At 39.0% G+C, this 6,854-nt stretch overlaps 1 protein-coding gene and 1 pseudogene across 2 annotated transcripts in view; one reads left to right on the top strand and one right to left on the bottom strand.

Annotated features, from left to right (window-relative positions):
* ATP7A (ATPase, Cu++ transporting, alpha polypeptide) overlaps positions 1 to 6,854 on the bottom strand; it is a 266,921-nt gene that overhangs the window by 216,072 nt on the left and 43,995 nt on the right. The gene's annotated exons all lie outside the window — the stretch shown is intronic.
* On the top strand, positions 2,109 to 4,246 carry LOC102839526 (annotated as a pseudogene).

Here is a 6,854-nt window from a genome sequence, read left to right as displayed (position 1 = left end):
AGTTAATCTTACAGTTCAGAAACAGAGGACCCTAGGACCATCAAGAGAGAAGCGCACAAGCAGAATGTGGGACCTTATCCAGAGAAGCAGCAGCGCCAGAGATGGAGGTAGAGATGGGGGCATGGAGAAAGGGAGTGGCTAAGGACTCTAGATTCATGGACTAAGAGAGGGAGTAAGAGCTGGTGGCCAGGAGCAGACTTACAGAATGTGCCCTTTGGAGACGTAAATTATTATATGTGCCTGAGTGGTTTTTTTGTTAGTTAGTTTTTTAAACAGCTAAAGTGGATAGAGAGAAATACTGTTAACTGATGGCACACGGAGGGGATTATAATCATTGTAATGAAACAAGGTGTAGGCTTTGTTGAATGTAAAACTGATTATATGCCCTGTAAAATTTCACTCAATCCACAATAAAAACCTTAAATAAACAAAAAAAAATGCAGAGGATACAACGTTTCTTGCTGAAAGTCAAGAGGACTTAAAACACTTATTGATGAAGATCAGTATGTGTTGTACCTCAGTGTAGAGAAAACAAAAATCTGCACAACTGGACCAATAAAGAATACCCTAATAATGGAGAAAAGATTAAAGTTGTCAAAGACTTCGTTTTACTTGAATCCACCATCACCACTCATTAAAGCAGCAGTCAAGAAATCAAATGACATGCTGTATTAGGTGAATCTGCTACACTGACCTCTTTAAAGTGTTCAAAAGCAAAGATGTGTTTAAGGACTACAGTACCCATAACACAAGCCATGGAATTTTCACTAGCCTCATATGCATGTGAAAGTTGGACAATGAATAAGAAAGACCATAGAAGAATGGATGCATTTGAGTTATGGTGTTGGAGAAGAATACTAAAAGTAACAAGGACTGTCAGAAAAACAAACAAATAAGTGTTGGAAGAAGTACAGCAAGAACGCTTCTTAAAAGACAGGCTGACAAGACTTCATCTTTCATAGTTCAGACATGTTATCAAGAGAGACCAGTTCTTGGAAAAGGGCATCATGCTTGGAAAAGTGGAGGGTCAGTGAAAAAGAGAAAGACCCCCCTCAACGAGATGGATTGGCACAGTGGCAGCAGCAATGAGTTCAAGCGTAATAATGATTGTAAAGTTGGTGCAGGACTGCGCAGTGTTTCATTTTGTTGTGCATAAGGTCAGAATCAACTTGATGGCACCTAACAACAACAACAGCATCTAAGAAATCCTTTTTTAAAAAGGATAGTCTATATCTGAATAAAAGAGCAAAGCACTCAAAAACTTTTCATTGTTGTTTCAGGGATAAAGTAATTTGTTAATAAGGCATTAACCTTTGGAGTCATTCAGTATTTATATCTAATTAGATTTGTTTTTACATTTCCACTTTCAAAAAGGCCAATACCAGCAAAGGACCTTCACATTATCTGTCCATTTGTGTTTCCCTTGAACAGACCACTGGGTGATTAAATAAAACTTCAGCTTAATGCCTTTTAAAGTCCACAATGTTGACATTGACAGAACAACAAAAGTATTACACTTATTTACAGCACGATTTAAGACATACTTCTTGAAATGTATTTAACTCCTAGGGCTGCAAAGGGAAATATAATATTCTATTTATTCCAAAATTAGAGGCTTGACTAAATTCTATTAATGAAAGCTCTTATGTTCTGCTGTTGTATTTTTCAATAAAGCAATGTCCCTCAATTTAGCACTAATTATATTCCTCCAAATCAAAGGTTTATGCCCAAGAGCTCCTTGATTTAGTGGAAATAATGTTCTCCCCATATGAAGTTTCCAAATAATTGCACATTACTCTTCATTGTGATCACATATACTATGATACTGAGATTTAAACCTTAACACTAACTTTAAAAAGTGATCATGAGGGCTCCAATTGCTTCATATGAATGTGAAAATTTGGACAATGAATAGATGAATTGATGCATTTGAATTGTTGTGTTGACGATGAATACTGAGTGCCATGGACTGCCAGAAGAACAAATAAATCTGTCTTGGAAGAAAAAAAAAAGTGATCATGCTCTTGAGTCACCCCCGCATGCCTCATGTGAGCTGTACTCAGCACCTTACCACAGCTGTTTGCTACTTGCAGCCCTTCCCCTTCAAGATGCCTGAGGAAGTGCACCATAGAGAGGAGGAGCTGGAGACCTTTGCCTTCCAGGTTGTCAACTCATGTTAATCATCTTCAATACCTTCTATTCCAACAAGGAAATTTTCCTCCAGGAGTTGATCTCAAATGCTTCTGATGCCTTGGACAAGATTCACTATGAGAACCTGACAGATCCTTCCAAGTTGAACAGTGGTAAAGATCTGAAAATTGCCAACATCCCTAACCCCCAGGAATGTACTCTAACTCTGGTGGATACCGGCATTGCCATGACCAAGTCTGATCTCATAAACAATCTGGGAACCATTGCCAAGTCTGGTACCAAAGCATTTATGAAGACTCTTCAGGCTGGTGCAGACATTTCCATGATTGGGCAATTTGGTGTTGGCTTTTATTCTTCCTATTTGGTGGCAGAGAAAGTAGTTGTGATCACAAAGCATAACGATGATAAGTATGCCTGAGAATCTTCTGCTGGAGGTTCCTTTACTGTTCGTGCTGATCATGGTGAACCCATTGGTAGGGGTACAAAAGTGATTCTGCACCTTAAAGAATACCAGAGTACCTAGATGAGAGGCAAGTTAAAGAAGTAGTGAAGAAGCACTCACAGTTCACCCTTTATCTGGAGAAGAAACAAGAAAAGGAAATTAATGATGATGAGTCAGAAGAAGAGAAAGGTGAGAAAGAAGATAAGGATGAAAAAGAGAAGCCTAAGATTGAAGATGTAGGCTCAGATGAGGAAGATGATAGTGGTAAGGACAAGAGATTAAGGAGAAATACATTGACCGCAAAGAATTAAACAAGACCAAGCCCATTTGGACCAGAAATCCTGACTATATCACCCTGGAGGAACATGGGGAATTATACAAGAGCCTTACAAATGACTGGGAAGACCACTTGGCAGTGAAGCACTTCTCTGTAGAAGGTCAATTGGAATTCAGGGCATTGCTGTTTATTCCCCGCCAGGCTTCCACTGACTTATTTGAGAACAAGAAGAAAAAGAACAACATTAAGCTTTATGTCCGCCATGTGCTCATCATGGACAGCTGTGATGAGTTACTACCAGAGGATCTCAACTTCATCAGAGTTTTGGTGGACTCCAAGGACCTGCCCCTCAATATCTCCCGGGAAATGCTCCAGCAGAAAAAAGTCTTGAAGGTTATCTGCAAAAACATTGTCAAGAAGTGTCTTGAGCTCTTCTCTGAGTTGGCAGAAGACAAGCAGAACTATAAGAAATTCTATGAGGCATTCTCTAACAACCTGAAGTTTGGAATCCATGAGGACTCTACTAACCAACGACACCTTTCTGAGCTGCTGCGTTATCACACTTCCCAGTCTGGAGATGAAATGACTTCTCTCTCGGAGTATGTTTCTCACATGAAGGAGACCCAGAAGTCCAAGTATTATATCACTGGTGAGAGCAAAGAGCAGGTAGTTAATTCTGCTTTTGTGGAGTGAGTACAGAAGTGGGGCTTTGAGGTAGTTTATATAACCAAATCTATAGACAAATACTGTATGCAACAGCTCAAGGAGTATGATGGGAACAACCTGGTCTCAGTTACCAAGAAACGTCAAGAGCCACGGAGGATGAAAAGGAGAAGAAGAAAATGGAAGAGAGCAAAGCCAAGTCTGAGAAGCTCTGCAAGCTCATGAAGGAAATCTTGAATAAGAAGGTTGAGAAGGTAACAATCACTCTCCAACAGACTGTGTTTTCACCCTGCTGTATTGTGAATAGTACATATGGCTGGACAGCCAACATGGAATGGATCATGAAAGCCCAGGCACTTAGGGGCAACTCTACAATGGACTACATGATGACCAAAAAACACCTGGCGATCAATCCAGATTACCCCTTCGTGGAGACACTGAGACAGAAGGCTGAAGCAGACAAGAATGACAAAGCTGTCAAGGACCTAGTGGTTCTGCTCTTTGAAACTGCTCTGCTCTCTTCTAGCGTCTCCCTTGAGGATCCCCAGACCCACTCCAACCGCATCTACTGCATGATCAAGCTAGGCTTAGACACTGATGAAGATGAAGTGACAACTGAGGAAGCCAGTACTGCTGTTTCTGATGAGATCCCTGCCCCCACTCACCCCCACAAGGGTTATGAGGAAGCATCTCACATGGAAGAAACAGATTAGGCATTTCCACCTACAAAACTTTTGCCCTCTGTATAGTGTTCTTGTAGTTCCCACAGCAGCCTTGAGTGGCCCTGTCCCACCTGGCTCCATCTGCTGATAATTAGTGTGTGTGTGGGGGGGGGGGGGGGTTCTCCTGGGCCTTGTATGTAAGGCAGGATGTAAAAACCCATAGACCCTGTCCCCCTCCCTTATTTGGAAGTGGGGTTAGATGTTGCGTATTGTGATTTTTGTTATTGTTTATTTTGTTCTGAAATTAAAGTATGCAAAATAAAAATGATGGATTTTATACAGTAAAAAAAGTGATCAACTTTTTATATCATCAAGTTGAACTACATTCTGAATACGGTATGTTTGCATAAAGACAATTTTCTGTATGGGGCTGGTTTTGTTGTTGCTTCTGTTGAGTGCCATTGAGTTGGTTATGACTCATAACAACCCTATATAGAGTTTTTGAATAGTGCCTGTAAGTTTTGAACTGCCAAACTTATACTTAGTAGTCTAGTGCTTATTGTATAGCGCCACATCAGGGACTTCATATGGTGCTTAGAAAGAGGAAAATGCAGGTAATGTGGCCTCTGAAAAGTAATTCAAGGGTTTCTCTTTAAGAAAAAGAATACAAAACTATAAGAAAATTCTGTGCAAATGAAAATATGTACTCTGAATGTGTAAAAAAAATCACAAATTTTTAAAGCAGATAAACACCATTAAAAACAAACAGAAAAACAAGATATTCATTAATAATGCCTGATATTATTCATTAATAATACCTGTATAGGAGGGTGGATGGTGCAGTGATTAAGCTTTCTCTTCTAATTGAAAAGTCAGTGGTTCAAATCCACCAGCCACAATGAGAAAACAGATGTGGCAGTCAGCTTCCATAAAGATCTACAGCATTATGAAAACAAAACATACAAAAACCTTTGGGAATCAAATAAAGCAGTACTCAGAGGGCTATTTATAACAATAAACACACACATCCAAAAAGACGAAAGAATCACAATCAACACCTTGACCCAACATCTACAACAATTAGAAAAAGGGCAGCAAAGTAAGCATAGAATCACCAGAAGAAAAGAAATAACAAAAATTAGAGCAGAAATAAATGAAATAAAGAAACAATAGGAAGACTCAACAAGACAAGAAGTCGGTTCTTTGAAAGGATTAATAAGATAAACAAACCGCTGGCAAATTTTACTAAGGAAAAGGAGAAGATGCAAATAATTCGAATACAAAACGAAATGAATGATATCAAAACAGAATCAATGGAAATAAAAAATAGAATAACAGAGCACTATGAAAAATTGTATTCCAACAAATTTGAAAACCTAGAAGAAATGGAATACCTATTAGATAGAAACACAGTACCTACCGAAGCTAACACAGACTGACACAGAAAACATAAACAAAACTATAAATGAGGCTCATAGAATTAATGGAATAAAAAATGAAATGTTTCAACAAACTGATGCAGCACTGGAAGCGATCACACATATATGCTAAAAATTGCAAAGACCCGGAAAACTGATTGGAACACATATATATTTGTGTTCCTTCCAAAGAGAGGTAAACCAAAGGAATGTGAAAATCATCGAACAGTGTCATTAAGCAAGCAAAATTTTGCCTCAGATAATTCAAGAACAGTTGCAGCAGTACATCGACAGGGAAGTGTCAGATATTCAAGAAAGATTCAGAAGAGGACATGGAACAAGGGATGTCATTGCTGACATCAGATGGATCTTGGCTGAAACCAGAGAATATAAGAAGTTTGTGGTGCTGGCAGAACTGGAAACCGATATGCAAAAGATTGAAACAAAAACCAACTCATCATGGAACAAAGACCTAAATGTGAATCCCAGAATAATAAAGGTCATCAATGAAAAAATAGGGACAAATTTAAGGGCTCTAATCCAGGAAACACACAGACTAACAAACATTATGAAAATTACACAAACAAAACAAGACAAAATAGATGGTTGTGACGTTCTAAAAATTAGAAATATATTTACATCAAAGGATTTCACCAAAAGAGTAAAAAGGAGCCCACAAAATGGGAACAAATCTTTTACAATGACATATCAAACAAGGAATCATTTCTAAAATCTATAGGAAACTACAACACCTCTATAAGAAAAAGACAATTAACCCAATTTAAAAATGGACACAAGACATGAACAGACATTTCACCAAAGAAGACATTCAGGCAGCCAACAAACATATGAAGAAATGTTCACGATCATTAGCTATTAAGAAAATGTAAATCAAAATAACAATGAAGAGAACAAACAAGATGGCGGATCAGGTGGAAGTGCAGCAAAGGAGCTCCGCCAACAACAACACAAAATACCCGACCAAGCAGGCTCAAGGGCTGGTCCCAGAACTCTGAATCACATATAAAGGAATATTTAGAAGGTTGGAAGGCTTACAGCTGGGGAAATTTGTGGCAGAAGCAAGAAATCTATTGCTTTCTAGTCCGAGACGCTTAGAGTGAGACCACGCGGGGGAAGGATTGGAGCGGCCACAGATGCCTGGCAGAACCGCTGAGATAAAGGTGTGGACATTCTTTTCTTTTGGTATCTGTTCATTGGTCCCTTGCTATCTGCGCACCTCC

This window comes from Chrysochloris asiatica, unplaced genomic scaffold (genome assembly GCF_000296735.1).
Source record: "Chrysochloris asiatica unplaced genomic scaffold, ChrAsi1.0 scaffold00252, whole genome shotgun sequence".
Classification (NCBI taxonomy): Eukaryota; Metazoa; Chordata; class Mammalia; order Afrosoricida; family Chrysochloridae; genus Chrysochloris; species Chrysochloris asiatica.
Note: the sequence above shows the minus strand (reverse complement) of the source record. Positions and strands in the feature narration are given on the sequence as shown.